Source organism: Camelus bactrianus, chromosome 3, assembly GCF_048773025.1.
Source record: "Camelus bactrianus isolate YW-2024 breed Bactrian camel chromosome 3, ASM4877302v1, whole genome shotgun sequence".
NCBI classification, from domain to species: Eukaryota; Metazoa; Chordata; class Mammalia; order Artiodactyla; family Camelidae; genus Camelus; species Camelus bactrianus.
In genome coordinates this window covers 81,137,522-81,147,316 of record NC_133541.1, presented here as the reverse complement: position 1 = coordinate 81,147,316, position 9,795 = coordinate 81,137,522, and positions in this window count along the sequence as shown.

Here is a 9,795-nt window from a genome sequence, read left to right as displayed (position 1 = left end):
CATTCACAGGTTCCATAGACACTCAAAAGGGGGGTGATTTGATTATACAAGATTGAAGGACACTGGGGTAGAATTTGGACTGCTTCAGTCCACACTCTCGCCCCCAATGATCCACATCTGTTCTACATGCAAAATACACGCACCTCCTCCAAAGGTTCCCAAGGACCTTCTCACTTTACGGCATCAGTTCAAAGTCCAAAATCTCATCTAAACATCATCAGCTCAGAAGTCCAAAATATCATCATCTAAATCAGGTGCTCATGAGACTCCTGGGTGTCATTAATTTGGGGCACAATTCCTCTCTATTCGTGGGCCTGTAAAACTACAGAGACAATTTATCTGCCCCCACACTTCCAACATGCAATGGTGAGACAGGCATGAGATAACAGTTATGGGCATTTTAGTTCAAAAAGGGGGTCACCAGAAGGCACAAAGGAGTTATCAGTTCGAAGCAGTTTTTGACATCCAGTTGGGTCAACTTATTAGGTGTCAAGGCTTGAGAACAATTCTCCCATCTCACTCTCTTGGATCTTGGTTTTCCCCTCTGGGCTCTTGGCTCTGCCCTCTGAGTGAGGGTCAGTGGGGGTCATTCTTAGATTAATGCTACTGCAGCAATGATTTGACTTTTTTTGTGTATACTCCATATCAGATATCTTGAGGAATTCACGGCAGATACGTAGGAATACAGGCTATATTAATAAGCATAACCCAAATGTTTATAGAGCTGATAAAATGGCTACCCCCAGTTTTCAAGCACAGTGATATTAATCACCCTATGTCAGATCATGAGTCATTCCGCAAGCAGTGAGTTCATACTCAAAAGATGATGACTTCTGGGAGTGAGGAGCATCCATTGGAAATGGTCATCTGATATATGATTATCTCAGTAATGAGATATGAGGAAATCAAAGAAGTGAGAAAGTTTACAATAAATGCTTTAAACAAAGCTCACTAGCCCATTTCTTTGAGCCACAGCGTCTCTAAAATAGTCAAATGTCATCAATAAGAAAAAGCCAACCAAATCTCATGTATTTGGATAGTCAAGTTCTTAATGTAAGAGATTCCCCAAGACCTGATCTAGGCCCACTATCCAGCATGTAGGCAACTCTTTGGGGGAATTTTGGCAGTGGTATTTAAATCATATAACCTTTGAGACCTCTTCCACGCAAGGCTGTCCTGAGTGTGACCCTTGGACAAAGTCATGAGAAGGCTGATAGGGGCAAAAGAGAGAGAAGATCTTCAGTCTAATGATCTGGAGCAGACAGGGGCAAGGTGAGGACCACCTGGTAGGTGAAACCTAGAATGTAACTATGAGTCTGATTCTGATTCAGAGGAAATCTTCGAGATTTCTTAATAGAGGGAATAGAGACGTTAACATTGTTAGAACAGCAGGTCAGAGGTAGCGTTGGCAACAGAGTAGAAAATGGACCAGTGGACACAAGTGAGGAGAGGATGGGGAAGAGGTTACAGTGATAATGACATTTCATTCTTCCCATATTAAAGCAATGGTCCAGGCCCACTGCGAGCACGGAATGTTCTCTGAGGTGTTTTTTTTCAATTTGCAATCATAGATTTGTGCTAAAATAGTCCTCATTTTTTGTCTAGTCTCTCTGTGAACACAGGCAAGTATTACAGTGGATTATTGTTATAATTACTACAGTGATAGAGTTATGTGAAAAGTCTGTTTGTAGTGGGACAATCACAAACACTTAGCCAGCACAGATAGAACCAGAACTCAGGGTTCTGGCCTTTGTAGATAACCTAATGGACACCATCTTTTTTTAGTGCCTCCTGTGTGTAAAACACTGTTATGTGTTATACAAATGTTATCTCATTTAGTTCTCAAAGCAATCCGTAGGCAGTAGGAGCTTTGGCCCTGTTTTATAGTTGTGGAAATCAGGGCTCTGAGAGAGCTTGCCTTTTGCCCCGGGACACACAGCTAGTATGCAGTGGTTGCCTCTGTAGCACTCAGCATACTTTCCTCATAGCTGGCCCATTAAGCTGAAATGACCTGTTTGTGTGTCCCTTGCCCACACCAGAAGATGAGGTCACAAGGAGGGGGATTCTGTCTTATTTTGAACCTAGTGTGGGCAATACATTTAACTGAGTCGTCTGCCTCTAAAGCTGCGCTTTTATCATCAGCCATGATGTACCAACCTCCTCAGCTTAGTAGCCATAAAACATGATGAAAATGTGGCAGGGACACCATGAGGGCCTGGGGCCAAGGAGAGTGCAGAGTTTTAGCATTAGAAGACCTTCTAGAAGTGACCTCTGTCCTCTTTAGAAGCATTCATTCTTAAAATGCTTCATTCATGCAAATTCTTATTGATGATAAGAAACTGGGCTCCACAAACAACACATAGAAAACTGTGGTAGGAATTCTTTCTTCCTCTAACTGCCTCTCCCCATCCCTGACCTCCCAGAGTGCACAGAATAACAACAGAAATTGGACACACAGTGTTTGGCATGTTTTGAACATTCCTGCCACTGCTGCTCCGCACTGGGTAACAGAAAAGGACAGGGCACAGGACCACGGAACTCACAGGTTAGCGACCTTTAACCAGGGCATGATAATGGTGAGGGCCAAGGGCCTGTGGAAGCACATGCCAGAGGGACACAGCTTAGCCTGGAGAGTTGGAGAAGGTAAGAAGGGGACAGTCACACGGAGGCCTGAAGGCAGCGTGGTTAAGTAGGGATTAGCTGGGAAAGGACTGTGTGTGAGGCCTGAAAGCCAAGTGAGGAGATAGAGGCAGCCCTGCAAGACCAAGATGGTGTCGGAGAAGAGAAGAGTGGTAAGAAACAAGGATGTAGGTGGGGGAGGCCTTGTAAACCACGTTAACATCTGTAGACGTCTTCCTAAGAGTATGAGAAGCCACTGAATTTAGAGGAGTAGCATGACATGGGTGCCTTTGTCTCTGGGTAGCTGCATGGGGAAGACCAGTTAGGAAGAATGCCTCCGTCTGGGTGGGTTAAAGGGACCGTCTTTAAACAATTTTGCCTCCTGGCAGCACCACTGCTACATTTGCCACCAAGTGACTTCCCTGCCAGGTGAAACCGACTTTTCATCCATCATGAGTCTGGACACCCATGAGAGCAGGGTGCAGTGGACTGCTGGTTCTGGCCTCTGCCTACCTCTGTGGCTTGTGGTGTCCAGATGCCACTTATGTTGGCTTTCTTTTCCTTTCATGAGTGCATTGACTTGTTTTTTCTCCTCACCACAGGCCCTCAGTAAGTGGTGTTTCTTCCCCTCTGGACCACTCTCTCCCTGCTTTACTCATTTCCTCTAGTTAACTGCGCCTCCTCCAGCTTTCTCATCAAATGTCATTTCCTTGGAGCAGCCCACCCCAACCCCTAAGGATAGATCAGGCCCCCTGCCATACCCTCTCCCAAACATCCTGTGTTTCTCCTTCTGAGTACTTCCCTCAATTTGTACATGTCATGTTTATTTGTTACTATTTTTCAGAAATCTTTTGACAGTAAATGAATGAAACCCTCCTCATATTGGCTTGAGCTAAAAACAAAAGAGGGAGGAGAGAGATATTGACTTACACAACTGAGAGGCTGGGACAGGGTTATCACGTTGTCTAACTCCAGGGAGCACCGCTCAACAATTCTGAAGGTGAGTAACACACTGGTACTGGCTAGGGGATGTCTGCCTTCTGAAATAGCAGGATCCAGGGCCTCGAATAATGCCATCGAGCTAGCCTTGGTGTCTATGACCCTCCATGTCTCCTTCACATACATAGATTTCAGTCTCTGGTAGGCTTTGTTCACGTGGCAGCACCCAGCAGCTTCAGGCTCCTATTCTCCCAGCTTCAAATCCAGTGGGAAGACATCCTCTTTATCATCAGATCCACAGAAAGTCCCCAAATTGATTTACAAAACAAAAGTAGGGTATAGAAAGAAGTTATTTCTCTGCCAGGTGAAAGAAATCCAGAATTAAGTAGTCTCTGTCTTGTACATTCCTCCTTAGTTTGAGACCCAGAGTCCTACCTCCTCCCTAGTTCATGATTTCTGCTTTGTGGCCCAAAGTGGCTGCTCTAACTCTAGCCATTAGTCTGTTCTCTAGCCCAATATGAGAGGAAGAAGGATGCAATCTCTCCCCTTAAAGGCATTTCCCTGAAATTGAACACAAGACTCTGCTTACATACCATTGGCTAAAATGTAATCACATGGCCACATCTAACTGTAAGGGAGTCTGTGCCTAGCTAAAAGTGGGAGCTGTTACTAAGGAAGGGAAAATGTGATTGGATATTGGGTGACAGCCAACATCTCCACCATGCAGGCCTGCTTTATGAGCTGGTAGAAAACTAGTGGACTGGAGAGAGGGGTGTCTTCCAAAAGAAAATGAATACTGTTATCCAGAGGAGGGGGCATGGCCACTGAACCTTGAGATTTAAGCTCCATGCATCAGTTAGGTTTCAAGTTGGCAAGCAGTGGAAAACTCAAGTTTACTTAAAACTTAAAGGAGATTTATTGAATTATATAACAGAAAAGTCCAGAGGTAGAGTGAACTTTAGGAGTATTTGAGTTAGGCCCTGTGATCTGTTGACCAGGTTTAGCTTTCTATGGAAGCTCCAACCCCTTCTGGCTTCCTTCATCCTGGCAGTTGGTGGCAGCATTTCCAGACTCGACATCTGCACACCACGTCACACCAGAAGGACTGGGTCATGCAGCTACCCTTACTGGCCTAGACCACTGGACCTTCATCATTCCCCTGCCTCCAGGAGGTGGGGGTGGTGTCCGCCCCACTGAAATTGCAAGGCTAATAGGAAATGAGAGAAGGAGCAGTCTCCATGGGGAAGTCTGGGTCTGTTAGGGAGTGGGGGAGGGAAGAACAAGCACCGGGTGGGCAACCAGGGCATGTCCATCACCCTCCAAGTGAGCAGAGGCTAAATCTCTAATGCCTAGCACTGTGCTTGGCGTACAAGTAGATGCTCGATACAGATTTGGTGAATGGGTAACAAAGCACAGAACAGGTCAAGCACCTCTACGAGGACCTCTGCCATCTGGCCCCTTGGGCTCACTAATGCCACCCCTAAGCCCTTTTTACCTTAGGGGTAAAATAACCTGGGCACAAGAATGTTCCAGATTTACACTGATCACCAACCACAGCCTGACATCTAGGCTCCACATTAGCATGGACAGCTCATGGAGGCCTAAGACAAGGGGCAAGCTTCAGAGAGGGGAATTTTCTGCATGAGGTGTTTACTCAAAGCCAGAAACAGCATAATAAGATGGGTAAGTGCAAACCATAGTCAATATGTGCCATCCACAGGTGTTCCGGTGGGACATGGTCACGTGTCAGATCTGAAAGGCCAGTCAGTCTACAGATAGGCAGTGAATCCAGAAGCAGGAGTCCAGGAGCCAGGAGTAGGGAGAAGGCAGGAGGGAGGCAATTGCCGGATACAGCTCGGGATACAAACCATGAGCAGGACCCAGATGGAGGCCTGGTCTCACCAGTCTTTCCCCAGCAGTGGAGGGACAGACCTGCTCACTAAAGGCTGTTGGGCAGGTCCCAGAGAGGCAGAGTCTTTAAAGAGCCAACCATAAGCAGAATCTCAGCCCCAGGACCTGGAGGGGAGCCCGAAGGGTAGCAACTTGGAAAGCAAACAGCCATTACTGAGGAAGTACATTGGGCAAGCACGTAGAACCATGGTTAAGAACTTGAGTTCTGCAGTCAGATTGTCTGGATACCAATTCCACTTGCCACCGATTGACCATGTGATTTTGCTCAAGTTGCTCAACCTCCCAATCCCTCTGTTTCTCCATCTGTGTAATAGTACTTATAGTGTTTGTTATGAAAATTCAGCAAAGCACACCTAAAGCTTTTCTGCACAGCCCCTTGTGCACAGAAGCACTAAATAAATGCTCACTGTGTTGTAAGTAGCAGCAAATTACAGTACTAATTAGCAACAAAGGAAACTGACAAACAAATTGGAAAGCCAGGGTCTGCATTAGAGCCTTCAGTGCTAGCTGTCAGTGGCCACGCCCCTTTTCTCCTTCAGGGCTTTGCGTAAGATGCTCCAGATGCCTGGGACTACTTTTCCCTCTTCTGTATCTTCCATCTCCTTCAGGTCTCAGCTCATATATACTTTCCCTGAGGTCAAGGGCTCCTGCTGTTCTGATCAGTAGATTAAGAATGTTTGGATTTACCTACTGTCTGTCTGGTTTGGTCTGGGAACTAGGGCAGAGGCTGAGTCTTTCTATCCAAGGACCAGCGTGCTACCTGAAATAGGCATAGACTTAGAGTCAGAGATAAATTACATGATTGTAACTAAGGGACCAGGCTAGTGATTGTATGGAAAAACGCACTGTGGATGTTACTGTGTATTCTGAGGTCAGATGAGGCAGAACTGTAACAAGAAGGGCTCTTGTGAGCAGGGAAAATACGGGATTCTAGGACAGAAACCTACTGGATTAGAGTTTGCGTGCTTGTTTGTTCCTGTTGTTATTTTTTGAGAGGGAGGTGGTACGTGGACAAATTGCTATTTTTACTCACTGATCTGGAAGGCAGACCTTGAAATCTAGGTGAAAGACTTGTACTGGGGGTGGTTCCTTGGCTGTGGAGCCAGTGACTTAACCAGACAATTTTCAGCATCGTGTCCAGTTTGTGCTCGATAAAAGCAGAAGATGATTTTTACTTGGCACCTTTTATGCTGGTAGAAACTAAACCTGGCCCTGAAGAACTAACTAGAACATGCCAGATTCAGCTAATGCGGTAGCTTGACAGAACAACTGGTGTTTCCTGTTTTTCCTGTTCTCCAGAATTTTCAGTTCTGTAGTTTTAAGGACTATAATAGTATAGGAACAAAGTATAAGTAACACTTGAACACCTGAGGCTTAATTCCCTAAGCACTGAAAGGTTTTGTATTTTAACTGTTTTGGAAAGAAATCCTTTAAAATATATATATAAAATAATCCCGGGTGGGGGAGAAAAGAAGCTAAATCTGTCCTTGCCCCATTTGCTTCAGTTTGGATTCTACCTGAGGAAAGTTGTATGGCTATCGTGTCAAGCTCAAATTATTTTACGTGGCTTCCTAGGATGCTCCATGACTTGACACCTCCAAAACTCTCTGCCTCCATCTCTCACCACTCCCCTGCTGCAGATTCCCAGCTGTACGGAACTTCTTCCAGCTCTTCAGCAGTCAGGCTCTCTATTGCCTCATAGTCTTTCACTCTGCCTGGAACTTACTTCATAGCACTTCTTTATCTCTGAAAACTCCGACTTGCCCTATGGACTTCTGCTTAATCATCACTGCCTCTGGAAAGCCCCCTTCCACTGCACCCTCCCACCCCCAGCCCAGATGAGGTGCTTCACGTGCGCTAGGAGGACAGTATAACGTGACCTTGCTCACACACACTGTGTTCCCAGGCTCATCAAGGGGCATAGCACAGAGTCAACAAAAAACAGGGGTTGAAAGAATGAGCAACTGAATGAATCAGTGAATGAATGGATGGACATTCCACAAATGACCAATCAGAGGGCTATTCTGAATAGGGACCTGGAAGGTGAGGAATGCTTTTGGTATTCTTGGATTGGGTGCCTTAGACTGAGGAATTGAAACCTGTCCAAAGGCATGGGAAAACACTCCAGTAAAATAATAACATAATAAAATAAAATAAAATGAAATGAAGTAAAATAAAATAAAATAAAATAAAATAAAATAGTAAACTGATTTAGCCAAAATAAATCATGGTAAACCAATTGATTGTACTGAGCCTAAATAGGATGCGGGGCACAGCAGAACTCAGCTTCAAGAACACATCTGCCAGCCTGCTCCTAAGGAGTGCATCCATACTTTTCAAGGGGAAAACCTTACATCTGTAACAGAGATCTCCTACCAAGGAAAGTCTTCAGACAGCTTCTCAAGGGTGCTCCCCAAGAGTACTGAGCTTACAAACTAACACTAAAGGGGTATCCCCTTCTGACTAGGAATCATAACTCAAGATTGGATTGTAAGTATGGAGGGTTACTCTGGCCTTATGGGGCAGGAAGAGAGGCTGAGACTTAGCATGAGAACTACCTATTAGCATGGGACAGGCTTTGAAAAACCAATTTAGTTGTTGAGAATAATGCCAGTAGAAGAACCAGACAGGAGCCACCATTACCAAGAAATACAGCAGCTCCAGTCACAACTGAGGTGACAGTTGGCAAGGGGGGTTCCAATCAGAAGGACTGAAAGTTTGAAGTGTGTTTGTGAGTGGTTTCAGCAAGGGAGAGTCAAAGTGACAGGGTCCTCACCATCACGATTGAGTTCAGGGCCAGGGTAGGCACAAAACCTGGTGGGACTGCCAGCTGGTGTCGGGAAAAAGAAGCTAGAAACAAGTAGGGTTGGGGTCGGGGAAAGTGATCCTGCTGCAGCACTGGCCTCTTCAGAGAGGGCTGGCAGTAGAACAGGCTGGGCTGGTATAGGAAGGACCTAAAGATGGAGTGGGGGGCACAGAATCAGGGGACATCGTCACTAGATGCTCAAGGAGGAGGATAGGAAATGAGGTGGAGCTGAGCCTCGGGCAGAATCACCTTACAGAATTCTACACTCGAACGTAGCAGATTCCCCTGGGAAGACTGATGGCATGAGGTTTCCAGGGCTGTGAGCACCTGGAAGGTGCTGAAGCAGCTCTGGAATTTGGGGTAGTCATCCTGGCAGAGACAGAATCATCAATAATGATTCATACCAGCTGATGTGGGGAAGAGGGCCTTCAAGCTGAGCATCCAAGGAGGTGGCTGGGAGCGCCTGTGTGGGGATGTAAAGGTGATATGAGAGAAGGCAGCTTTGAAGTGAGAGTCTGGATCTGATGCAGGGTGAGGAAACACCAAAGGAGTGAGGGTTGTGAAAGCAAAATTCACTTCTTGGGCTCTGTGAGAAGTCAGGCACCAGCAGATCAGTTGGGTGTTTTGGGCCTGGCCCCCGGGGGGGTTTGGAGTGGTGTCTGAGGCATCGTTCCCAGGGCTGGGAGGGAGGGTAGGAGTGCCTTAGACCCAGGATGGGGTGGCAACAGGGGACCTAGATGGACTACTGGGTTAGAGGGTATCTGATTCCTTCTTGTCCAGTAAAGTATGGCTCCTAAAACTTGGGTGGGGTCTCCTATGCTTGTAACTGACAAGAACCTGGCCTGTCTGATACCAGTCTGGGTGGAGACAGAGAACTCAACATCAGGGTTCTTCACCTCGAGTGTGGCTCATCAGGCTGTAAACCAGGTTGGTAGTTTTTCCCATAAGCAATTCTTGAATCATTGGTGGTGTAATCCATCAACCATAAAGCCATATCCTTGGGCCTGGGCTAAAGAATCCTATTGTAATTTGGGGTTTCCTGCTCAACGTACTACTGAGCAGATACTAATGTATTTGGAGGAAACATGGCTGGACCTCACACCTGTGATATCACCTTCTCTTCAGAAAGCTGGAGGACAAGGACTTATAAGACCACAGTTCTCAAGCTTTGTGGGCATAAGAATTATTTCTAGGATTTGCTAAAAAGGTCTGTGAACCATATTCTAAGAAACAATGTAGAGGCTCATTCTGCTACATCAAGTGGAAGTGGATTTTTCGTTTTAAGGGGATTGGATGAAATCTGGCCTAATTCAGTCCATTCATGATGGCTTAGATGTGGTTGTAAAGAGTTTGGGGGAGATGTGGTCATTAGCCTGTGTAATAATTGATACAAATGAGATGAGATGGATAGAGGTTAATGCTGGATAATTTCCAGACTCATCAGGCCAACTGGGACTGAGTCCAAGGAATTACTGGTGAGGTTGGAGCTTTTCCTGGTTGATTGGATGGACATTCACATA